The sequence below is a fragment of the Mauremys reevesii genome, linkage group 1 (assembly GCF_016161935.1).
Source record: "Mauremys reevesii isolate NIE-2019 linkage group 1, ASM1616193v1, whole genome shotgun sequence".
Classification (NCBI taxonomy): Eukaryota; Metazoa; Chordata; order Testudines; family Geoemydidae; genus Mauremys; species Mauremys reevesii.
The window spans coordinates 159765960-159792129 of NC_052623.1; the positions used below are offsets into that span (position 1 = coordinate 159765960).

The 26170-nt window shown below is 43.6% G+C and overlaps 1 long non-coding RNA gene across 3 annotated transcripts in view; it reads left to right on the top strand.

Annotated features, from left to right (window-relative positions):
* The window catches only part of LOC120369140, a 29308-nt gene extending 4829 nt beyond the window's left edge, over positions 1 to 24479 (top strand). The window contains exons 2-4 of one of the 3 annotated variants that reach the window (XR_005582951.1): positions 13002 to 13112; positions 17901 to 18075; positions 23199 to 24479. This is a non-coding gene — a long non-coding RNA (uncharacterized LOC120369140). Of the gene's footprint in view, positions 1 to 13001; positions 13113 to 17900; positions 19122 to 23198 lie in introns of those variants that run through there. The other 2 variants (XR_005582952.1, XR_005582946.1) reach the window with 2 other exon arrangements.
* Positions 24480 to 26170: the final 1691 nt, after the last annotated feature.

The following is a 26170-nucleotide window of genomic DNA, read 5'->3' on the forward strand; positions in this document are numbered from 1 at the left end:
ATGCTGGACATTACAGCTGGGTGCAGGACTGTGGGAGACAAAATATTTCAAAATTTCTTTAACATTATTGAATAAATTGAAAACCATGTTCAAGATCTAAACAAAACATTTAATTTGACCATTTTCATTTTGACATTTTTTTTTCAACTTTTTGATTCACCAAAAATGCTTGCTTTTGGTTTGACCTGAAGCAATTTTTTTTTTTTTGGAATTGCCAGCAAATCAAAACAATTATTAGTACAGCTCTATTTATTTGTTTAAAAGATGTTTGTTCCCTTTGGCTAAAGAGAGTCCATTTTTAACTACAGTATATTTCTGATCTGATGGAGAGATCTTGTTTTTGATTGGGATGCATGCATATTTACAAAGTGGTGGGGTTTTTTTTGGTGTTTTCTTTGGTTGTCTTTCTTTTTCATTATGTCAGACATTTTCATAATTAGACCTGTAGCTCAGCTAGGCAACACAAGACTTTAAGAAATGATACATACTTTTTATTTCCTTTGGGATGTCCAATAGCTTTGATAATTTAAATTGATTAATTGGACATGAATTTAGCCAGATTTGGGGGAGAGGGAAATAAAAATTTGATTTTTAATTGTAGAAATATTGACAATTTGATGGCACTCATCTTAAAGGAACTTGATTTTGCTGAATCCAAAATTGCTGAATACCTGCCCTTTGGAAATCAGGTTGCTTACATTATCTCAAGCTGAGCCCCTAAAATCACTCATCACTTTTGAAAATGTAGAAACTGATCCAGGAAGAGAATATAAACTTAGGCCTAAAGTTTTTTCTTATAAACCAAAATAAATAAAATCAGTCAGTTAGTTTCAGGATCATTATAACAGCAATAGACCAATAAGGAGGGGAGGTCATTTCCTGATTTTAAAAAAGGCTGTCTGAATGATTGGCCTAAGGCAAAGACCTCAATTTCTCCGGATGGTTGCCAGGAAATACCCTCCCCATCTGTTATTTTCTGCTTGAATAATGGTGTGGGAGGGAAATGTGACACTCTTAAGCACTATGTGATGTACTCTATAATGTACATCCCATATCTTGTATAGAGTTCAGCTGCCAAAACAGCTGATCAAAATGTCAGTTGGTGGGTGTGTACCGTTATGAGATCCTAGGGGGAAAATAGATATTTGGTTAGAAATACGTAGGTCTAGAAAGAAATATTGCATTCTGTTTTACAGTGTATTTTTCTAGCCATAGGCCCTGATCCTGTCAACATTTGCACAAAGGCATAACTTTAATGATGGGACTACTCATGTGAGTAGAGTGAAGCATGTATATAAGGGTTTGCAGGGTTGGGGCTTAAGACACTAATTTCCCGAAAGTCTAGTCCAGGAAGGGAAAAGTCCTGTTGAGGGAAAGCCCTGCTGGGATTTGTTTTATGAACGGGACATCCTGCTTAGATCGGAGATATATACAATATAATTCTAGTGAGCTTAAGGCTTACGGTGAGGGCAAAGAGAGGTGCTCTCCCTCTTACTTGTCTGCAAAACCCATTTGAATCTCTTTAGGCATCCGTGCTAAACACTTCTTCTCATATTTTATTGCATTTCATGGCAAATGTCTCCAGTACAATGTTAAAAATGTATTCCTGTCCGGTATTTATACAACTCCCAGTCTTGGAGCCTGTCGTCCAGATTCCCAGCTGGTGCAAATCAGTGTAGCTCCGTTGATGTCAGTGGAGCACCCTGATTTACACCAGCTAAAGATGGGGCCCTGTCCATTGGTTCTAAATCCATTTACTGTTGTAGCTGTTGCTGCACATGGGATCTGATCCTGTGAGGTGCTGAATGCCTCGTGGGAGGGTCTTGAACTCTCTCAGCTCCCACTGACCTTCGGCAACGGCAGTGCAGTTTCTGGGCCAGGGAATGACAGTAAGGGCATTTTGATGGCAGGCAAGTCAGATACAAGACCTGGGCCTTTTTCAAGTATAATCCAGTTAGGGTGTTGAATTAAACACATCTGCAAACAAACCTGGTTGGGGAAGGTGACTGGGCACTTGGACTCCTGGATTTTGTTCCCCAACTCTGCCACTGACTCACTGTGTGACCATGGGAAAGCCATTTAGGCCAAAGTTCTAGCAAGTGTCTATTAGTTCTGGGTCCCTCGGTTTCTGGGAGCCCAGTTCAAGCCATGTGGGGGCTGATTTGCAGGGTTGTTGAGCGTTTGGCACGCCCACGGATTTCATCTGGAGCTGTGTGTGCTTAGCTCCCTGGTGCCTCTGCCCAACAGAAAAATAGGGATAATACTTCCCTACTTAACAGGCATATTAGGATGTTTGTACAGTGCTTTGAGTTCCTTGAAAGATGCCATAGGTGCAAATTATTAATAAAATAAACAAGAAGGTGTGACGCACAGGAACACTGGGGCCAACTGGCAAAGGTTTCACTGTTCTTTACAAGCAACTCTGGTCCCAGGTGTAGTGAGTTTGTCAGGTCTGGTACTTATCCATAAAGAGTAGCATGTGAGGGGCGCTACTGAAACCTTGTAACTTATTGATACGCCTAATCGGTGTGAGATGTTGTGAGATGTGTGCATGGTTGGTATTTAAAGAATAATGTAACTATATTGAAAATTATGTTCTTATGGTCTTGGAGTGAATTTGAGTCACCAGGGAATCGTATGTTTTGGTGGTGACCCATCCAAGCAGGAGGGAGTTGTCACCCTTCCCTGGCTAGCCGATTGTGTAATGTATTTCTCAGTTAACACCCACCCCTTCCCTTTGCACTAATTCAGAAAAGTCAATGGACAACCATCAAAGACAAACTGAAAACATCAAAACCATTTGGGAGTGAAGAGGAATGATAGGACAGCAAGGGGAGCACCCTGTCTGTGAATAAAGACAAAAGACTGATTCAGGACATCACAGGGTGGAGAAAGACACCCTGGATCCAGTCACTGAGGCGGTACCTTGATGAGGCGGGAGGGATACTTCATGAAGGACTGGGTCCTAGCTCCTTGGGGCCGGCAAAAGCCTGAACCATGGGGTGAGAATCTGCTTTATTAGCCAGGAAAGGTCACTATTAATGAGTGTAGGCCCCAGTTCGCATTTTATGATTTTTTCTTTTGTGTGTAACCACTTGTTTCCATCACTCCCGCATGTTTCTATTTTAATCTCTATTTCTTTTTAAATAAATTTTCCTTTTTGTTTTACTAGAATTGAACTCAAATGCTGAGTGGTGGGCTAAGGGAAAGCTGGTAAACTGGGGTACACTGTTCCTCTGGGAACCGGCTCTGGGATTTCTGTGGGTATCCAGTGGTCAGGCCCAGGGCACCCCTACTTTGCAGGGCCTTCGGGGCTGGGGTGCATCTGTTGCTAACCTGCAAGGCCAGGGCAAGTCTGGGAGAGCCCAGAGGGGAGAGTGTGAGTGACTGACAGGCTGGTTGTGTTAGGGAGCTAACGCCCAGCTGGCATAGGGAAGACTCCCTACACTGGAGGCAGGTGGCAACAAGGTGACTTGCAGCCCTGGGTGCCCTGTGAAACATCCCAGATTAGGTGCCTACTGTTTTAAATAACTAAATATACCCAGGCAACTTTTTGCCTTGTTTGTTTCCAACATGTCTCTGCTTGTGTCTCTTTCCTTTTCTGGCCCTGTAATCCTGTGACCCAGCATCATATTTTCTCCATTGCTGTTCACTGCAGAATATAGAAGTCAGCTGCATTATCAGCAGATCTAAATCTTCCTGGTTTAGGTTAACAGCTGAACACTCCATGTACCGTGTATTCCCTCGCGTGTTGCATTGCCATTGGGCTGAACAGGGAAGCATCATCATTGCTGTTAATCTCCCTGCTTGGTGGTTTCATTCTTACCTCAAGCCAAGGCAAAACAAACAAGGCAGATGACTCACTGCCACCCTGCTTGACGGTGTATCTGCCACTGTCCAAAGGTGAAGTAGAATGAGTTATGGCCTATCCAAAGCAAAGGAGCCCTCGCCAGATTGGATACCCACAGCTGTTCAGTCAGAAAACACCCATTTCTAACCTTGGCAGCACAGATCCAGAGCATGCCCAAAGTATGTGAGATTGCTAAAATTAAAACATCTTCACCCAGAAGAGACATCTAATTATGTGACAGCTGCCTGACACTTGAATCAGCTGCTGACCTAAACCAGGATGATTTAGAACCACTAGCAATAGGGACACGTCACAGCTATCCCGGAATTGATCTTTGATGTAACAGGAGGCTTCGCAAAACACGCCCCTACTGAGTGCATCTGAATTCATCAAATGCTTTGCATAGTTATTTCCAGTATTCATACAACTCCCAGTCTTGGAGCCTGTCGTCCAGATTCACAGCTGGTGCAAATCAGTGTAGCTCCGTTGATGTCAGTGGAGCACCCTGATTTACACCAGCTAAAGATGTGGCCCTGTACATGGGTTCTAAATCCATTTTCTGTTGTAGTTGTCGCTGCACATGGGATCTGATCCTGTGAGGTGCTGAATGCCTCATGGGAGGGTCTTGAACTCCCTCAGCTCTCGCTGACCTTCGGCAACGGCAGTGCAGTTTCTGGGCCAGGGAATGACAGTAAGGGCATTTTGATGGCAGGCAAGTCAGATACAAGACCTGGGCCTTTTTCAAGTATAATCCAGTTAGGGTGTTGAATTAAACACATCTGCAAACAAACCTGGGGCCCTGTGCTTCCCTTCACTGTGTGCCATAGGTGGCAATAAATGCATGCTTAAAATAGAAGTGCATCTGGGGCCTGATTTCCCCACTGCCTTGCTCTTTGGGAAGTGATTTATATCTGTGAATAGTGACTCTAAAATGCCGCTGACTCAGAATTCTCCACTCACTTACACCAGTAGTAGCATTTTTCCCTCACTTGGAACAGCAGAAATGACTCGACAAGGGTCAAGGCAGTGGAGAATGATGAGGCTATGCAGAAGAGAAGCAGCTACTGAGCCCAAACCCCTGCTCCCATTTCTTCCCCCCCACCACCACACACACACACATTTATGTACCTGCAGCTGCTGACAGCCCCTCCCCACAAACAATGAGCACTGGGGGCTCCACGGGAAGTCAGGAGGCATGCTTAACTGAAGGGAAGTGTGGAACTGGGCATTGGCCGCCACAGCAAACACATTTCATGATAATAAGCACAGCAGAATGTCATGGAGCTTAGAGGAACATTGGTTTGTGCTCTGTGGTTTCTGCACCAGAGGAGGTAGAAATGTGCAGGGGTCATGTAATGTGGCTATACCATTAAGCAGCTGTTCCCTTCTGTAACTGCAGTTGGGGGTCCCATCGTGTTAGGTGGTGCCTGTGTGTGTGTATATAGTAAAGAATAGACCCTGCCCAGAAGAGTTCACAGCCTAAATAGAGAATACAGCAAGTGTTATGTCAAATTTCACAGATGGAGAATTAAGTGACATGCCCAACACAGCACAGAGAGTCTGTGGCAGAATTGGAAATCAAATCCAGACCTTGGGAGTTCGCAGCTAGTGCTGTAACCACAAGTCCATCCTTTGGCTATGATGACGGAAAGGAATCCTAAATATACACGTCTTAGAACGGAACCTCCCAGGGTGTTGCACTGAGGTTGAGCACATGTTTGCAAACCCTTCTGAGCTCCTCAGCAGGGGCGGCAAGTTAAATGGGCCTGTGGTGCCTGTGCTCCGCCAATATTCAGGGCATGGTGGCTGGGCTCCACCAATGTTCAGGGCCGGGTCTCTCCCCCGGAGAGCATCCCCTCCCCTGGAGCATCCGCCGGCCCAGCCTGCCACCCCCGCATGCCTCCCCCAGAGCGTCCGTCCCAGGGCAGCAGGTGGCTGCCCTGCAGCTCTGCACTGTGCTTCCTCGCTGCTCCCTGCTGGCTACAAAAGGGAACGGTGCCGACGGCAGGCTGCGGCGGCAGCTGCTCTGCTGCCTGCAGGGGGAGGAGGTGCATAGGTGATGGCATCCCCCCCCCCCCTCGGCACCCACCACAGGGGAGGCGAGGGGGCTTCCTGGACCTGAGGGGCCCTAAGAGCACGTGCAGTGACAGTGGTGCAAGGTGAGTGTGCTGCTGGGGGAGGGGAGGGCCCTTCCCCCAGAGCTCATTGCTGCTGGTGAGGAGAGGGCTTGGGAGAGTCCCTCTCTTTGGCCCCAGCCCCAGGGAAGCCTGCTCCCCCAATCCCTCATCCCTGGCCCCACACCAGAGCCCGCACTCCCATCCAGAGCCATCATCCCCCCTGACATCCCAACCCTCTGCCCCAGTCCTGAGCCCCCTCCTGCACCCTGAACCCCTCATCCCTGGCCTCACCCCACAGCCCTCACCCCCATACTCCAGCCCTCTGCCCTAGCCCTGACCCCCCCCACACACACCAAACTCCTCATCCCCAGCCAGAGCCCTCATTTCCCCCACCCCACCCCAGATTGTGCAATACAGGAAAACTGTTAAATGCTTACTGTTTCCAGTCCATTTTTACTTTATTTTAAAAAAATTATATATATTGGCTTACAAGGCTGGTGGGGGCAGGGCTTCGACCCGTTCTGAGCACCACCAAAAATTATACAAACCTGCCACCCCTGCTCCTCAGATGAGGGAAATTCCGTAGAAATACAAAGTCCTGCTGCCACATCCTCGGAGAGACAACAGCAAAGTGAGTAACCAGCCTGAAAGTTGTAAATAAAATGATGAGGACAGATCGAGGGTGTGTCCTTGGCCATGTTTTCACGGGCAAAGAAGACCTAAAAGAGGGTGGTGGTGTGGCCTTTTTTTTTTTTGTTTTGTTTTTTCAAAATTATGAGAGGACTCAGTGAGCTTGATAAAGAAATGTTTATATTAGTGAGGGTTTCAGAAATGAAATGAACATTAAACCTTAGGGGCCAGATCCTCAGCTGGTGTACATCAGCATAGCGCTATTGACTTCAACAGAACTTCACTGATGTACACCAGCTGAGGATCTGGCCCCTAGCAAATGACAAGTCAGTAGTGATCTTAGGCACAACTGCTTCATTGTCAATATATTGAAGAAATAATCAGAGCAAGCATTTGACTCCCTATGTATGAATCAGAGGCCTAGAGATTTTGTTTTCCTAGAGAAGAACAGAAGAATTACAGTGCAAAGACTGAAAGGTAGGAATAAATACCATAATCCAAGCAAATAAGGCTGGGCTGGTTTGGCCTGATCAAAGCCTTTTCCTGATACTACATTTCTCCATAGTCTTCTAATATATACTTGCTATAAAAATGGTGTAAGAGTTTGAGGAAATGTCAGTGTGAATATCCATGTGTAGAATCTGGACCTGGTTCCTCATATCATGTAAAACTGGTGTCACTTCACTGAATTAACTGGCATTATGCAGCCATAAAATTGATTTAATGGAGCAGAGACTCAGGCCCGATGTGTCTAAATTTATCAGGACTCCACTTTTCTAAAGAGAAAAATGTGGCCTGCATTTGTATCTAACCCCCCAATGTATGCCTCTAGGGGTTTGTAGGTAATTCCTTTTCACTCAAACTACTTTATTTCATAAAAACACAGAAGTTCTCTCCAGCACCAGGATTTCACCTTGAAATGTTCATGCTCTATGATGTGAGTGGTGAGCTTTTGCTCCTGCATAGCCAACATGTAAGCATTTTGTGTGAGTGGAGCAATTGTCCAGCTTTACACAAGTAAGAAACCCCTTCGGTATTTGCACTGTAAAGAGACTTCAGTTTCAATGGGCTTCATGACTTTACTTTGGTGTTAAGTGGCTCTGTGGTCCTTTTCCAAGGAGTGCTCTACGCAGGGCCAATGTGTGACGTCCGTTATTCTAAAATAAGCCACTTCTACACAGCAGAAATATGCTGCACTTGTACTGCTAATCTCTCCCACAAAGAGGTGTTCTAGAAGGAAAGGCTATATATTGCAAGTAATAAATGAAAGTTCTCAGATACAGTTGTAACTTAGTTCTCAGAGCCAGGCCAGGCCAGTTTTAGACAATTTGCCTTCAGTTTTTAGTTCACCTATATTTTCAATATATGTTTGCCATTTCATATAAATGTTCTTAGTTGTTGTTGTGTTTGTTGTGGAGAACCACAGCCTGTTATGCAATAATTTAAAAAGTATCAGCTATTACTGTTTCAGCAGAGAAATTGTACCTCTGCATTACGTAACAAAGCATTCCAAGTTCTTTTAGAAACAGATGTGGTAAAGTCTCCAGCCTTACCTTATCTAGATACTTGTTTTCCATCATTGTAGTATCTGAGCCCTTCACAATCATTAATGTATTGATCCTCTCAGTACCTCTGAGGTAGGTCCATATTGTTTCCATTTTACAGAGAGGGAATCAAGGCACCTAAAAATTAAATGACCTGTCTGAGGTTACAGAGGAAGGCTGTGTTACAACAGAAATTAAACCTAATTTGCCTGAGTCCCCAGCCAGTGTCTTTACCACCAGACCAACCCCCTTGGTGCTTGGATGCTGCACAAAAGTATTCAAACGCGACTCCTTTGATTACTTTTCACAACCATTTGTGTGAGCAAAATTTTGCATATAAAATTGTTTGTAAAAAGGAAAAGTATAGTGAATATTTGTGCAAATATGAAATTGTTGGCTATGTTGTCATCTTGAAAGTTCTTTGTGGACTTGGACATAATCCTGTCAGCGAGCAGAAACAGTATTGTGACTTAATTGACTAATTGCATAGAATAAGTGCTTCAAGCAGCTGTCATAGTGAATAGTTTGCCAACCATCCATCGGATGAAATATGTTCACATAAGGCATGTATCAAATAATGATTAATAATGAATAAATTTGTAACAATCTAGGTATTCTTGTGAATAGTTTGTAAACAGAACAAATTGCTGCAAATAATTCATCCAGTGCTAGCTGTCAGGTTAGAATTATTATCCCTTTTCTAGAGATGGAGAAACCAAAGGGATTCCTGTGGCTTCTCAGCCTCTGTGGTGAAGTGAGAGGATGTGGCTCAAAGGAACAGTTCAATCATTTATCTAAGGTCACACAGAATATCTTTGGCAGAACTGGGACTAGACTCCAGGTCTCCTGACTCCCATCCCTCCACTTTAGCCACAAGATTTCATCCAGGGTGGTGGGTGTGGGGTTGTTCGTCAAAGAACAGTTTTCTGCTGGCCTTAGATTTAAATTGGTTTGGCTTAGTTTTCATTTCTTCATATGACTACACAGCAAGGGCTGCACCACAATGGGACACCCATGATGAACATCCCCGTAAAATGTACGGAAAGTTGTCTTGGCTACCTCTGGCAGGAATGTACACAAATTACTATTAATTATATCAGCCAATTCACTGGCAGAATTTTCTTCACACAGAAGGAATGAGCCCCCATCCCCGCAATTGGATCCTTTCAGGTGGACACTTACACCATCAGAGAGCGCCACTAACTTCACCGGGGCTCGTGCATGGTTCAGGGGCCCAACTGCATGCAGCTGATTGTAGGATCTGAGCCTAAACGTGAAATAATTTCCAAGTTACCAAAGGATTGCTTTTTACACTGATTTTAACAGTTATATGTTGCATTGCAGTTATTCACGGTTGTAAACTATGACTCTAACTGTGCCCTTTATGGAAGCCGGAGAGCAGGTTCCTCTTGAAGACAAGCTCTCCGTGGCGACATCAACTAAGTAGCTGACATTAACTAAACTGAACCCAATCCTGAATGAAGATTCAGAAATAGAGCCAGAGAAATGGGCCCTCATCAGTCAAACTGCTTTAAAACAATTTTTATGGGAGACTGAAATTAGAGATCTAATCTGTTCTGTTCTCTTTCAAATCTCTCCTCTATACTTGCTTTTGACATGGGGTGTGTGTGTGTGTGTGACCTTCTAAATGATTCAGAACCATCCTATTGTGTGGATGGCTAACCTATACAACCCCACCTTACAGACACTGCCTCCCTCACCTTCTAGACGCAGCACAGGTACTGGAAATGAAAGCGTCCCCTCGCTGTCCCAAGCTCTGTGCTTGAGGGGTTGACTACTTCTAAAGAGAGATTAGACACCATTTGCTTTGTACTTTCTGCTGAGAGTGCCATTCTGTGCCAGTTGTGATGTGGACACCTGTCTGCTGGGAACCATGTTGAAGCCAACAGCTCAGTTTATAGAGGTCATCAAATAGCCAGTTTATGCGTCAACATTTGGTTACAAATTGCTCTGGGAGTGATTTGAGCTGAGATGGGGGAGATTCCACATTCCATCATTCATGTCTTGAGCTATCAAGTTCTCCTGTGTTAAAGTGTGTGGGTAACTATCTGGAACTTCTTTTCTTAGTCTGGAGACAGAATCCTGACAATGAGATGGAAGTAACATAACTCTTTAACTATGCTGCTGAATTGGGCTAATTCACCCACGCAAAAGTTCAAAGTCAGTTAACTCATCCATAAAACATATGCTTTATTGATTTTTTTTTTAAATCAACTCTAGCCAGTTCCCCAGACTCTGTCCCCCTTGCCAAGAAATGAAACTCTTCCCTGAAAGACACAGCCATTCACATCTCCCAATCTGCCCCCTGTCAAAGCAATTTAAGATTTACTAGAGACAACTGAGTGTTAATGTCTGCCATAGCTATCCTGCAAATAGCTGGTACATTCCAAGTCCCTTGGCCCTTACATTAGCTTTCATCCCTTAGCTTAGTAGTTTAACTCAGCTAGTAACCCAGTGGCCATTCTGGGTGAATCACTCTGGAAAAATATGTATCTTCAACACTCTCGTCAACTTTGAGGGAAAATGAGTCACTTAAATATAGAAAGTCCATTGTTTCCCCTTGGTATTTCTATGCATGCAGGGGCAATGAGTGCTTATTATTAGATGGTTTTCTGCCATATAAATGCTGCTTCCTGCCTTTAAAGTTTTTCTTCAGACCCCATGCTTATGCTCAGTTCATTGCATAACTGTCATAACAGATTTTTTTGGTCAGTATTGAAGTAGAGCTGAAAGCAGCCACATAAGCTGCAGCAGCTTCCTTGGTGGGGTCAGCCTGGAGACAGAATGCTAGTGCTAGGCCATTTTGTCAAATGTGTTTTCACTATTTCAGTAAAATGATCTCCTCTTCTGGCCCCTGCTTGCGTTGGCAGTCATTTGGGTCTGCCTCTTTGAATTTTCAATGGGGGATATTATGTTAGCTTAACGAAAGGAATATCTGGCTTTTCTGCCATTTAAAGATGCAACCACCAGAAACTATGATTATTATTTTGTAGATAGTTGTCGCTCCTGGCACTGGGTTACCAAATTTAAAATGAGCAAGGAAAGCGAAGCCCTGGGCACTATTAAGCCAGGCCTATATTAGAGAACTGAAACATTCCTAAAGGAACTGGTGGGTAGAACCGGGTTCAGGCTGAATGGATCAGTGTGCCCCTGCTAATCGTGTTGAGTTGTGTTCTGAAGTGTTGCAGTTTTGACCTACGCCCACACAGGTGCAGTGACTTCTGGGTAACTGTCGCATAATTTCTGGCACAGCTCCCTTTCCCAACATAAACTGCAGCATTAAGCACACTTCCTGAGGATTGCTTCACCCCATATCCTCATTTCCTCTTTGGTCAGAGAACTACTCCCACCTCTGTTATACCTAAGGTGGACTTAATGAGCCCCACCTGAGGCAGGAATGCATCAGCAGTTCCCTGCATGGTTCTAACACTCACTGACAAGCAGGGCCGGCTCCGGGCACCAGCTCAACAAGCAGGTGCTTGGGGCGGCCAAGGGGAAGGGGCGGCACGTTGGGCTCTGCGGTGGCAATTCGGCAGCGGGTCCCTCTCGGAGGGAAGGACCTGCCACTGAATTGCCACTGAAGAAGAAAGTGACACGGTGGAGCAAATCACAGTCCCCTTTGCCCTTGTCAGTGTACCTAATTCACTACTTCTTCCTGTGCTCTTAGGTCAGAATCCAGCTCCTCTAAAAGACCACCAGTGACTAGCCCTAACTAACTGGAACCAAGACCCAGTCCCAGTGTTATTAAATAAAACCAGCTTTGGTCCAAATGTGGACTCTCCCTCTTCACACCTCTCTCCCCCACTCACTCCCTTGTAAAACTTTTATATCTATATAAATAAGAGATACCAGGAAGATTTTAATATCACGTTGGGTCATAGGCTTAGTAAAAACAGTATTAATCATGCAGCCAGATACAGCTGTCTGTGACGGAACATTCACGTCAAGCTTTTGTTTTGTGTCAAAATAAGGTGAAACTACCAGGCTGAAACCTACTAGCTTGTTTGCCTTTGGAGACTGTATAAGTTAAAGAGAGAACTCAGCCCTTGAACCTGTCTCGGCACCATAAAATGGGACCAAATACTGCTCATCAAAGTGGTATTTTTCTGGCATGCACTGTTTCAGGCTTCTCACCAAACATTCAGGGGAAATCTCTCATAGCAGTTGAATAGGGACTTACTGAGAACAGATATATTATTTTAGTGCAGGGTAACACTGACGGAACACAATAGATAAGAAATATTTCCAGATAACAAGCATGTTGTCTGTTCTATTGCAAATAATTGCTGGCAAATGACTACAGCACTAGCAAAGGACCAGGTATCTCGTAATGGCAGAATAAATCAATGTAATGAATATGCATGCTAAGAATACAGTGCCTGAGAGAGAAGCAAGTTTAAATGAATTCTGTTTGTGGAGAGGTGTTTTCAGAAACCAACATACAGTAGAAAGAAACCCAAGCAGAAAGTGTGATTGTAGATCATATCAGAATATATAACCTATTATATATAGTGTGACAATTTTTTCTGCAACAGCCATGTATATACCATACATTCACATATGGTGTAGCAGAACAGTTTTGGGGATAAACCTGTGCTTTCTACATTTAATTAGGGTGCATGTATGTACTATAGTAATGGATGTCCTAGAAAATCCTGGTACACATAGACGTGTAGACCTTTTTTAAATTTTCCATTGTTGGAATTAGGCTGTACTACAGCTGTTCTTCCGTAATTCATTTTGAATATGCCCAGAAAAGTTTTTAAATGTTTTAACAGCTTCAGTTCATAGATTTTTAAGCCTAGAGCTGATTCTTATCTGATCTCCTGCATTACACAGGCCATAGACTTGCACCCTTTGCCATCCAGACCCACCACTTTTGGTTTAACTATGGCATACTTTGAAGACTGATAGCCTCTATTGATCTGAAGACTTCCACCATATCCCTTGGTAAGATGTTGAAATGGTTAATTGTTTTGGGGTTGTTTTTTGTTTGTTTGTTTGGTTGGTTTTTTTTTAAAACCAGCCAGGGTAAAGTGCCTTATTTCTAATTTGAATGTGTCTAGCTTCAGCTTCCCGGCACTGATTTTGTTATGTCTTTGTCTGCTTTATTAAAGGACTCTCTGCTAGTTAATATCTTCTCCTTGTGAAGGTACTTATACCATGATTCTATTTGACAAGATAAGTAGACTGAGCTCCCAGTCAATGAAAGCCTTTAATCAGGGCTGCACAGAAGCTTTTGGGGGCTGGGGCAAAATCTGAACCAAACCCTTACAGAAAACTTAAAACTGACGGGAGCCCTGAGGGAAGGGAAGGGAAGGGGGTTGGAGAGCGAGCCTGCCCAGGGTGCTGGAACTAGGGGTACAACAACACCCCTGGCTTGAAGCAATAATAGCAACTAAACGTCTGCTTCCATCATAGACTGGGTGTACAGTTCTGTTCAGTGGTTTTAAGCACCTGCACTATAAAAATGGTTCCAGCAGCCCTGAGCCTGCCCTGAACTCACCCCAGAGTGACAGCTCTTGTCCTGCGGGTTTGGGCCTGGCTCCGGCTCCCCACTTCGGAAGTGGCACCCTGGTGGGTGGGGTTACAGTGCCGTTCAGGTTTGGCCTGGCCACACTTCTGTCATGCGGGTGAGTGCTCTAGCTTTTAATCCAGCGGTTAGAAGTGGGGGAGGTTCCTTCTCCTCTGGCCATTTTGCGTCAGTTTATATGCATCTGAGCATGCCTATCAGACTAGGCCCTGAAGGCAAGATAGGTGTGGAAATGCATAGTTGTGTGTGAGTTAGTCACTGAGCTGCTGAGCAGTGTCATGACTGTGTGCATGCCCAGCTACCAAAATGTAGGCACTCTGGGGACTTTAGAAGTGGAACTGTAGGTGTCTAGGGATTTTAGGTGCTTACAGGTTTAGGTGGCAGCTGAGCAGGGGTTTTGTGAATGCCAGCAATGCCTAAATGTTGGACCTAGGTATGTAAAATGACAGCTAAGGGGGATGTAGGTGCCTGTGAATCCCACCCTGGACATTTCTCCGGCATACTCCGTACCTTGCAGCATTGAGCCCCAAATCGGTGGTTAGGGGGTGGGAGGAGGATTGACCTACCATGCTTTTTGTTTAAAAAAACAAAATAAAAACTGTGTTTGCAAAGAAACATAATGGACTCACTGAAGCTTGGAACTCTGAGTTGTTTGTTTGACTGTGGCTTTTTTTAGCCTCTGGCCCTTGAGGCGCTGCAGTAACATTGAGAAATGAGTGGTTAGTGGGGATTGTACTAATGTAAGTCATTAAAACGAACTTTGTGTAAAGCTGTTTCAGTCTACACACTTGGCTCTTCTTTAGGGCTAAGAGGCACGTAAAATCTAGTGGTATTAGATATTTGCTTTTGTAACTTTGCCGCTTTATTTTTGTAGTTGTCCTTATAAATGATGTGTACACAGAAAAAGGCTTAGCAAAGCTGCAGTCAATCCAGAGTGTGCAATATTGTTACTGAGGTAGTGCCAGCACTTTCTGGACAGAGAGGTAGATTTTGATCCCACTGAAATCCATGGTAGTTTTGCCATTCGCTTCAACAGAACCAGAATTTAGCGTAGTACACTAACAAGGCCCTTGCCCTGAACAGTTCTCAATCTATATGGGAAAATATAAAAAGATGCATTTTATCTATCAGACTACGTATAATCCTTGAATTAGGTACCATTTTATTCATCTAAATCCTGAATGGCTTTTGATGCAATAAATGGGGGGAACCACTGGGCCAAATTCTCTTCCCATTCCCATAGATTAAAGTCACACAGGTTGAAAAGTGACCAAAGGTAATTCTGTGGCATTGGCTTTTTTGTCCACTTTAATCTGAGGGGCAATAATTTCCCCCTACACCTCAACTCTTTTGCTAGAGAGAATTTTTGGAACTACCCACAGATCCAAACACAGTTTTTAGAAGCCCTGCTGGAAAGGAATATTGCTGGCGGGAGAGAGAATCTCTTCACCCTTGAGAGGGCCATTTCAAAACACAGCCTCTGTTTGGTTGATTTGGTGGTTTCTGTTGTCAACCAACTTTGGAATAAGTAGTCTGAAGAGCTGAGTGCAATTTGGAGAGACGTTACTTTGTGTTGGCTGTCTTTAAAATGAATAGCCAGGCTTCTTTCCTAGAAGACATTTTTAATTCTGAAATGTCTTCTGTTTGTGAGAAGGACTTTGGAACTGAGCTCTGCCACAGTAAGATGCTAAAACAAAGCAAAACACTGACATCTATTACTCACTGAAAATCATAAAAGCTAGATCACCAAGTTCATCCCTGAGGTGAGAGCATAAGGTTGAATTTCATGTGGAAAAAGATAAGAAGCCAATGAAGGCACCTGAGGAGCTGGTTAGTGTAATGGGAGACTAGAGAAAGGCACATGAGGGAAGTGACATTTTGGGTAGTCAGGAGTGGGGTGGGGAGAAGGAAGAAACAGTTACGGTGAGAAAGGAGCAAAGCCCTGGGGGAGAGGAAGAGGCAGAGTGGATTTTAAAACTCTTATAGAGGAAACAGCAAGAGGGGACTGAGGAGGAGGAGAAGGAAGGATGAATCAGTGGTGGTGATGTCATGGTTATAAGTGTGGATGAGGGGGAGTGTTGATGATGCTAGAGGGAGGAGGAGGGTGGGCAGAAGAGCAGGGAGGAGAGATGAGAAAGTTAACACAATAAAAAGTGCCTGTTGTTGGGTTTTTTTTTTTTACTGAAGTGTGTGAACGTAGAAAAGCCCTGGAATTCTAAATATTTGTAGAAAATCCCCTAAGAACTATAAACCAATCTCAGCTATTCATGGGCGCACCATCAATTCCTTGCTCCTGAAATAGCAAAGGAGGTGGCGAGGGAATGAATGGGTGGGGGCAGTGGTGAGCTGGAGCAGGTTCCCACAGGTTCTCAAGAACCGGTTGCTAAAATTAGACCTCCGTGGAGAACCGGTTGTTAAAGGGCCAGGGGGTGGGCAAAGAACTCCGGTCTGTGGGCCGGACCATCCTATTGCTCCCAGGATTCCCAGCTGGGGAGGCTGAGGCTCCCCTGGCCCTTCCCCCGCTTCTCCCCAGCTGCAGCGTGGCCAGCCGCCGGCACCAGCTGGGCAGCTCAGCTGAGCTCTGGAGTCGTCCTGCTGCCACGTTTTGAATGGTCCAGCAAGGTGGGTGGGGGGCTGTTGCAAGCTCCGGGGCTGGCCAAAGGAGAGGGGAGGGGGCAAGTGGGGCAATTAGCCCAGGCCCTGCAGGGGCCTCCGGCCCCACGACGATCTCTCCCTGGCCTCTCCCCCGCTCTCCCCCCCCTTAAATCAGAACTTTTTATAGGGAGACGGTTGTTAAGATTTTGGCAGCTCATCACTGGGTGGGGGGATGCAAAAAAAAAAAAGGAAGAAAAGAAAAAAAAAGAAAACTAATGTCAGTAATACCTAGCAATAAAATGTAACATTAACATTTGGAAAACAGTAGAATTTTCACAAGTGCCTAGCTGACTTGGCGTCCTAAAGGCATTTTCAATGGTGACTTAGGGTCCTAAGGGTCAGATTTTAAATGTATTTAGGTGCCTATAGGAATTAGGTGCCTAGGTGCTTTGGAAAACCCAACTAGGGAGCTACCTGCATCTTTAGGTGTCTGAATACCTTTAAAATTCTGGCCCTAAGTACCATTGAAAGTTATTGGACTTAGGATCCTAAACCATGTAGGCACTTTGAAAATGTTACCCTTTGGCTATACTTACATAGTGATCCATATGTCTATGCTTACCTCCTTAGAGTGCATCTCTCTGGCTGTCTGGAAGATGCCAGCTGTAAGGGTTAATGAGGAAAGCCAGCCTGACTTTCTTATTTGTATAGCGCCTTCCATTCTCCAAACTGCATTGTCATTTGAGGGCTTTCCCCCACGCCTTGCTTTTGGCACAGTTAAGGAGTGACACTGAGCCCTTGCCTTTGTCTTACTTGAATGCCACTCTTTGGCGTGGTGCCGAAGCATTAATGGTCAGGAACGATCTCCTTTCCAAAGTACGAACTCTGAAGTCATATGAGACCCTTCTATATAGGAGAAAGGCTAATGGAAGTTCAAAGGGAAAATGCAGTGTGCATGTTTCTTATCTTGCAGGATGGGGGCAGCTTTGTGGCTTTCTTTAGCTGCCCATAATTCTTGGGAAGTGGCGGTATATTTTTTCAGGTGCTGAGTAGAGCAATACCATGATCAAAGGAGGCTTAGGGCATAAACTAGGCTGCTGAGAGAATAGTGAGGAGTACAGAGAAAGTACCTCCCTTTTGAAGAATTTATCATGGAACAGAAGGATTTTACACTTCCACAAGCCAAGGACTGTGAGAGAAGAATTTCAAGGCAGGAGGGGAGAGCCCCAGTAAATTGTTCCATGATGCAAGTTCAGGACCATATGAGAGAATGTTTCAATGCTATTTTGCCAAGGGAATAATCCAAGGACAGGCAAGGATGACATTACAGAGATGCAAAGAGGCTGCCTGGGGAACCAAGGGAGAAGGGCCACTCCCTATTGCTAACTTCCCCAGGTGTGTCAGCCAACTAATGGCTAGACTACTAACAATTTTTCATTTACAGGGTTCCCTGTGCCTGCAGGGGGACCTGAAAGTGCTAAAACAAAATGGTGGGCAGAGGGAGGAGATGAAAATAGGTGGGTTAGCAGCGAAATCCTCCAATGAGCAAGAGTAAATGAACTCTTCAGAATAGAAATGTTCATCTTATCCCCTTCCTCTTCTCTTTTTAGATGCCATGATTCTGAAGCTGTAGTTGGCCAGAAGGTGCTTATCCCACTGCGACACCCCTGTGATGGCACAACTTCCAGGGAGCCGTGCTGGACCTTAGAAGGGTCATAGAATCATAGACTCGTAGGACTGGAGGGTGCCTTTCACCGAATCTGAATATACTAGACCCTCCTCGTTGTAGGTTTATTCCTGTACTGGTGACAGGAAATTGTGAGGTTCCCAGCAGAGTATTTCCTACACATTTTTCTACCTGGTGTGGAGATGGGATTTGCCCAGCTCCTCTTACAAGTGAAGCAGGGGAAGAGTTTGCCCACAAAACCTGGTGGCTCCTCCATGATCTGTGCCGAGCTCTGGTGGAATAAGTCATGGAGCACCTGCGTAGAGGGTCCTAGCCCACTGTCTTGCAGTACAACTCTTGTAGGAGCCTTTCTCTCGGCACTTCCCTTGCTGAACTTTTCACCTCCCCCCTTTCCCCCCACCCCCAAAGTCCACTTGGCTGTGCTCCAGCAGCACAAAGCTGCCTTAATATGTTTTTTTAAAAAAAAGGGGGCTTATCCAGTCACAGAATGATCACTGCAGTGTAGATTCCTGTGCTAAGGGGATCCCTGGTTGCCACAGCTTCCCCTTGGGGCTGTTGGCAGCAGGCACAGGCGAGAGCTGCTCAAAGGCTGTGCTCTGACATGCAACAGCGGACTAGCTCAGCACACAGTGGCACTGGAATGTGAAGAGTGCAGTAGTGACATAAAATCACTCTGTGCGAGACCACCCCCAGGTGGAGCTGTGGGTTGGGGCCTGGGGTGTTTCTCTTTTACTATATCACTTGCCTTGTTGCTGCTTGGGTGCCCTGAAGGGCTGCCCATTCTTTCTCCCTTTCTCATTCCTAATACCACAACACATGGGGCCCTGCTCACTCATTCTCTAAATTTGCCCAATGTGCTCTGTTAAGTGCCTTCTTTTAACTGCTTACTGATATCTCTTTTCTTAATACTCAAATAATGAAATGAATAGGTGCCCCTAGATTCTCCCGCCCCTCAGCATTTCTATTTACCCAGTCCAGGAGACCCCCACTTTCCACGGCATTCCTAGCCCTTTGTAGGAAGGACATACCCTTTTGGACAACAATGTAAACCTTCCTTGATAACCTTTGTTTGTCTCCCCACAAACACAGTACTTATCAGGTGTATTACCATGAATTTTCTTTGATAAATCATTCATCTTTCTTTCCTTTGAGTTTAGTCTGTAACAAAAGTGATTTACTGTTAGATTTATTCCTTTGTTACTAATTTTGATCACAAATTTCCTATCTAATATCTTTTTCAATTTTATATTTCACCAATTCTAAACTGTCCTTTACATGTGCCATCACCCCTCTCTCTCTCCCATACAGAGCATGTCCTTCAATATTGGTGTGTCAGTTGTTTGAGTCAATTGTAATAGATCCGTTAGGAGAGCTCATAACTTTTTGTGGAGCGTTATTTCAAATTCATGCCAATCCCTCAGGGAATGAAGAATCATTCTGCATATTACCTTTTCCCATAGATTCACAGATTCTAAGGCCAGAAGGGACCACTGTGATCATCTAGTCTGACCTCCTGTATGGCACAGGCCATAGAACTTCCCCAAAATAATTCCTAGAGCAGATCTTTCAGAAAAACATCCAGTCTTGATTTAAAAATTGCCAGTGATGGAGAATCCACCATGACCCTTGGTAAATTGTTCCAGTGGTTAATTACTCACACCATTAAAAATTTATGCCTTATTTCCAGCCTGACTTCATCTAGCTTCAAGTTCCAGGCATTGGATTGTGTTGTATCTTTCTCTGCTAGACTGAGGAGCCAATTATTAAATATTTGTTCCCTGTGTTGGTATTTATAGACTATAATTGGTTCATCCTTTAACCTTCTCTTTTTTTTAAGCTAAATAGATTGAGCTCCTTGAATTAATCACTATAAGGCATGTTTTCTCATTCTTTAATCATTCTCATGGCTCTTCTCTGAACCCTCTCCAATTTATCAACCTCCTTCTTGAATTGTGGGCCCCAGAACTGGACACAATATTCCAGCAGTTGTTGCACCAGTGCCAAATACAGAGGTAAAATAACCTCTCTACTCCTACTTGAGAACGCGGAGTACTTGTGACACCTTAGAGATTAACACATTTATTTGAGCATAAGCTTTTGTGGGCTAAAACCCACTTCATTGGATGCATCCAGTGGAAAATACAGTAGGAAGATCTACATATACACACACACCCAGAGGACATGAAAAAATGGATGTTGCCCTACTAACTATAATGAGAGTAATCAGTTAAGGTGGGCTATTATCAGCAGGAGAGGAAAAAAAATCTTTTGGAAATGGGCCATCCTGATCATCACTACAACAGTTGCCAAGAAGGTGTGAGTAACCGTAGGGGAAAAGTATTAGGAGGTAGCCGCATTAGTCTGTATCCACCAAAACAATGAGTCCGGTGGCACTTTAAAGACTAACAGATTTATTTGGGCATAAGCTTTTGTGGGTAAAAAAAAGTCATTTCTTCAGATGCATCTGATTATCACTACAAAAGATGCATCTGAAGGAGTGAGGTTTTTTACCCACGAAAGCTTATGCCCAAATAAATCTGTTAGTCTTTAAGGTGTCAGTAGGGGGGGAAAATTAGCATGGAGAAATAGGTTTTACTTTGTGTAATGACCCATCTACGCCCAGTTTTTATTTAAGCCTAATTTAATGGTGTCAAGTTTGCAAACTAATTCCAGTTCTGCAGTTTCTTGTTGGAGTCTGTTTTTGAAGACTTTTGTTGGAGTATTGCAACTTTGAGGTCTGTAGTCTAGTGACTAGGGAGATTGAAGTGTTCTCTGACTGGTTTTTGAATGTTATAATTCTTGACATCTAATTTGTGTCCATTTATTCTTTTGCATAGAGACTGTCCGGTTTGGCCAATGTACATGGCAGAGGGGCATTGCTGGCACATGATGGCATATAGCACATTGGTAGATGTGCAGGTGAACCTGATGGTGTGGCTGATGTGATTAGGTCCTATGATGGTGTCCCCTGAATAGATATGTGGACAGAGTTGGCAACGGGCTTTGTTGCAAGGATAGATTCCTGGGTTAGTGTTTTTGTTGTATGGTGTGTGGTTGCTGGTGAGTATTTGCTTCAGGTTGGGGGGCTGCCTGTAAGTGAGGACTGGCCTGTCTCCCAAGATCTGTGAGAGTGATGGATCGTCCTTCAGGATAGGTTGTAGATCCTTGATGATGCACTGGAGAGGTTTTAGTTGGGGGCTGAAAGTGACGGCTAGTGGAGTTCTGTTACTTTCTTTGTTGGGCCTATTTTAATGTCCTTGTAACAAGAGAAATGGGAACTGACCTTCAGCATTCAAAACCAGCCCAGCTTAAGTAAAGAAGATCATCACCATCAAATACTCTCCATTCCTTATTAAGGCCTTAATTCCGCAAACCATTCCTGTTCAGCAAAGCATATAATCATGAGTTTAATGTTTAAAGTCATACTTACATTCCATGGTTTGTAATGGGATTTAAGCACATGCTTAAAGTACTTCCCCGAAGGGGAATGGAGTTAAGATGTGCTTAAGAGCTTTGCTGAGCTAGGACCAGACAGAGTATCAATGCTGTCTAAATCCCAAAGCCGCCTCTCGATCAGTGCTTCATCCAATGATTCATCTCCATGATACAATGCTGATTTATTTTCTTGTTCATGGCACTAGAGTAAGTGTCTGTGGCAATAGATCCTCTAAAATGATCACCAATTGAGATGATCTATATGGGGTCCTTTCCAGCACCCAAATGTCTTCATTAACATATGTATCCTTCCTCTGAAAGGGTCAGTGCTGATTTGGGCATTCATGGCTGGGTTCTCCAAAGCTTATTTCAGAATTCCATTCAATATTACTCTTAGACCATAGCTATCTATTATTCCACTATGGGTTCTCATGAACAGGCATTTGGGGAAGACACACACAGCTCGTTTGACTTCTTTTCTACATCAGATTTAAAATAAAATAGCCACAGCTTCAAGAGCTTGTACATTAAATACATAGTAACGCTTACTGTATTAACATGCATATTTTTAGAAGAGGCGAAAGGAGGATTCTATTTATATACTCAAAGATCTATTCATGCAAACCCAGAGCTTAGGTATTCCTCCTTTCCACAGAGAAAGAAGGTCTTCCCTCCATTTCAGCAACTGCCTGAAGAAAATATTGTAGCGAATACAGCAGTTTATAGACAAACATAGAGTATATACAGTCCTATCATTCAGGAAGACCTCGTACCCCAACCCCTGGAAACTTAGTGCAGGAATTTTTGTCAATTGGTGCACATAAGAACCCCTGTTTTTCCATTCTCTTTCCACCACAGGCCAAGTTAATCCCTGGTGGAATTCTGTGGACATCAGTGGAGTTGCATCTAAAATGATTTTAGCTCATTATTGTGGTAAAATGATGTGCTTAATTGTTCCTGAAATTGGATCTCAGGAGCGGGAGAAGGGTCTAGTGAACAGAGCAGAGGACTGATAACCAGGAGCTCCTGGCCTCTCCATCCTAGCTCTGACCTGACTCTCTCTGGCCACAGGCAAGCCCCTTAACCTATCTGCCTCACTTTCCCAAATCTGCAAAATGGGAATAATAATAGTACTAAGCTCACAGGAATGTGGTGGTGATTAGTTTCTGTTTGGATAATGCTTAAAATATAATGGACCAAATTCATGCCTGGTTTAACTTCACAGAATTTAATGGTCTTAAATGTTACCTTTACAATGATTTTCCACGTGCTCAGTCGCTTGAGAAGTTTGCAACCTCAAATTATATGCAGGAGAAAATTTGGGGCCAGATTTTCCTCTCACTTACACTGGTGCAAATCAGAAGAATACCCTCTGAAGCCAATGGAGTTATGCTATTGTAAGACTGATGTGTAAGTAAGAGGACAATCAGGCCCATTTACTAGAGTGCTGAGATTTGAAGAACAAAAATCATAGGACTTAATCATCAAAAATAGGGCTTAGTCATCAGAAGCAATTTATTTCTTTTCCTCCTAAAATATAAAGCTGTAAAGTTTACAATGGGATAAACAAAGCAATAACAGAAATGTCTGGATCGCTTCTGATCAGGTAACGTTCCTTCCCCATAGTTTGATACAGAGATTGTTTCATGTCTGTATCCAAATGCTTTAGCTCTGGTGCCCATAAAAGGCTTCTGGTCTGACTGTCTTATCAGCCCATCAATATCCTGACACTTCCTAGCTATTAATCCTGTGCTGAAATGAAATGAAGTTTCCATTTATTTGGCAGAATGACCCCAGGACTTCCTATTTGGGGAATACAAAGAATAATGCATCTGCAGCTTACAGGAAGTCAAAGGCTCTGATTTCCTGCAGAGGCAGTACAAGAACAAACCGGGAACACATATTTCACAACGGCAGTCGAAAGTGCACGTAAGCACCCTGGCGGCCTCCAAGATGAAAACAATTGGAAGGGGAACATCCCTGGTCCCAAAATCATGTGCTGGTGTTTTGTTGCTTACACAATATGCCATTAGAAAGTAGATGTAGTTCAAGGTTAATGATTTTTTCAGGTGATTATAAAATTTCCCCTTGGCATGTGTCCTGGCTCTTACTTTCTTCATTAGAACAATCTTACTGATGTAAGCGACAACCATGAACTTAATATCATCTACTTCTCAGAACAATACAGCGACATATTCCTTTCTGGCTCTGTTTAAACGAGTGGGACCAGATTCATCCTGGTGTAACTCCATCTATTTCAGTGGAGTTTGCATCAGGGTGTATGTGTCACGTCATGTTCAAGGGTGAGCCTGACTGAAGATACTGTATGTACTTGTCATGATTGTTAATCAGCACAGAATTTAATCTGGACAAATTGTGCAGCAGACCAAATCTTAATCATATTCTAGTTGTGATTTAAAATGAAAGACACATGGATAAGTGCAAGTAGCAGCCAACCTTCTGGGGTTATGCAATGTGAAAAGAGGGCAGGGGGAAATAGAGCTTCCTAAGAAAGAGGCGTTAGTAATTCCATAAAGCAACTGAACGCTCCTTTATGCACAAAAAGTAACACTTTAAATTGTCCCCAAAATTGCTTTGCAGTTGTTGTATTTAAGGTACATCATCAACTTAAGTCACACTTCTACCTCAATTTTTTTCCTACTACCGTTACAAGTAATACTTTTTTGGGGGTCTGGGGAGGTTCAGTGGATTTACTTTTGTGCATTTAACAGCACTTTATTATAGTCACATTGACTGTTTTGTCATAGTTGTTTTGCCAGTGTCAATGTATTCATCCCTGTTGATTCTCAGTACAAGAAATCCCATTATTTATATTCTGTACCGATACCATAAAAGCTGTGCATAATAAGATCTAAAAAGGGGCAGAGCTTTAGTCTTATCTCAGAAACAGTTTTAAATCAATCCACTCCATTGCCTTCCCTGGAATTGTTCCTGATCCGTGCTGGTGTAAAATAGGAGAATCAGGCCCTTCAGAATGTTTAGAAAGTGCTAAAACATGGTCTAGTATACTTCACTGAGGAAAGAGTGACTAAGCGGAAACGGAATTGATTTGATTCCTTGGGGAAAAAGTTTGGCTGTTTAATAATGCAATCAGCCAATGTCTAGAAACAAATGCAAATTGTTGTTGTTCTTTAGGCCTTGTCTGAGTAAAGGTGAACTGGTTTTGAAAATACAAACTCAATACAAATGTTCAGTCAGCGTATTCATCTGACAAAGGAAACGTTTAAAAAAAAATCAACATTATCTTGTCATTTAAGCCTTATAGGGCATGATCCTACAGTCCTGGAAATACTGGATGCTTAAGGCATGCAGGCCGTGGCCCTCAATCCTCAAATCATTAGTACGCTGACATTATGAAGGTCAAAATATATCAAATAAGCCCAAAGGGAATTCCAGAGGTTTGCAGTTAGACCAAGTCCAGTGGCTTGGACTGATTTCCTTCTTCTCTTTGTGTTACCTTGTGAAGCTGCTGCAGCATTATGAATCTCAGTGCCTGAGCCTCTTACTCTGTACAGCAGCTGAGGAGCTGACACTGCTGCAATTTAAACCTAGTCAGTGACAGACTGGGGGGCACATACTATCTTCCAGTACATGATGCAGAGAACAACCATGTGAAAAATTAGTGTCCAAATGTGCCTCCAGACATTTGAGAGTTCCTTGGCTCCGGGGGTTGTGGAGCAAAGACAGAGAAGAGCTCCTTGCCATGGCATGCTCTTTTCAGCTGGATTGAGTGTATGAGTACCTCTCTTTGGACCCGAGGGTGTGATGTGCAGAGCTGGTCTCTCTGTAAATGCTCTCGTCCCATTGAGCATTTCAGATTTTGTCATGAATAGGAACTCCCTGAACCTTAAATCAGAGCTGGGGGAAGCAAAGCCCCTGCGCTAACAGATGGCCAGTCAGTCAGTCTGTAGCCAACTGTTGTGATTTTTATTGTGAGTCTCATGATGATATTAAGGTTTTTTTCCCCCAAAGCTTCTGCTCCTAGATTAAAAGGGGTACATGAGAATTTCTGCTTTCATTTAAGAAAAAAAAATCCCTGCTTTTAGCTCCCATAGTTGTGAAGAAAAGCTGGGAATAGTGACCTATCAACAAGCTCACATATTTGAACTGATATTTAGTCATCAAGTAGAAAATCATGTTTCCATCTGAACACTTTTTGTACCTGCTATTCTCAATAACGCTTATGTCATAACTATAAAGGGAAGGGAACAGCCCTCCTGTGTACAAACTATAAAATCCCTCATGACCAGAAATACCAAAATCCTTTTACCTGTAAAGGGTTAAGCTCAGGTAACCTGGCTGACACCTGATCCAAAGGACCAATAAGGGGACAAGATACTTTCAAATCTTGGTGGGGGGAAGGCTTTTGTTTGTGTGCTCTTTGTTTTGGGGTTGTTCACTCTTGAACCTGATTGATTTCTCCTTGTTTTAAGATCCAGGGGTTTGGATCAGTGTTCACCAGGAACTTGGTGGAGAAGTCTCTCAAGGCTACTGGGAGGGAGATTGTCTACCTTCCCTGCAGACTGAGTTTCCCAAATAACCCTTAAAGGATTTGGGTGGTGACAGTAAAAACCAGATCTTCTTAAACATGGGAGACCAGAACTGCACACAGGATTCCAGATGAGGTCTCACCAATGCCTTGTATAACAGTACTAACACCTCCTTATCTCTACTGGAAATACCTTGCCTGATGCATCCCAAGACCACATTAGCTTTTTTCACGGCCATATCATATTG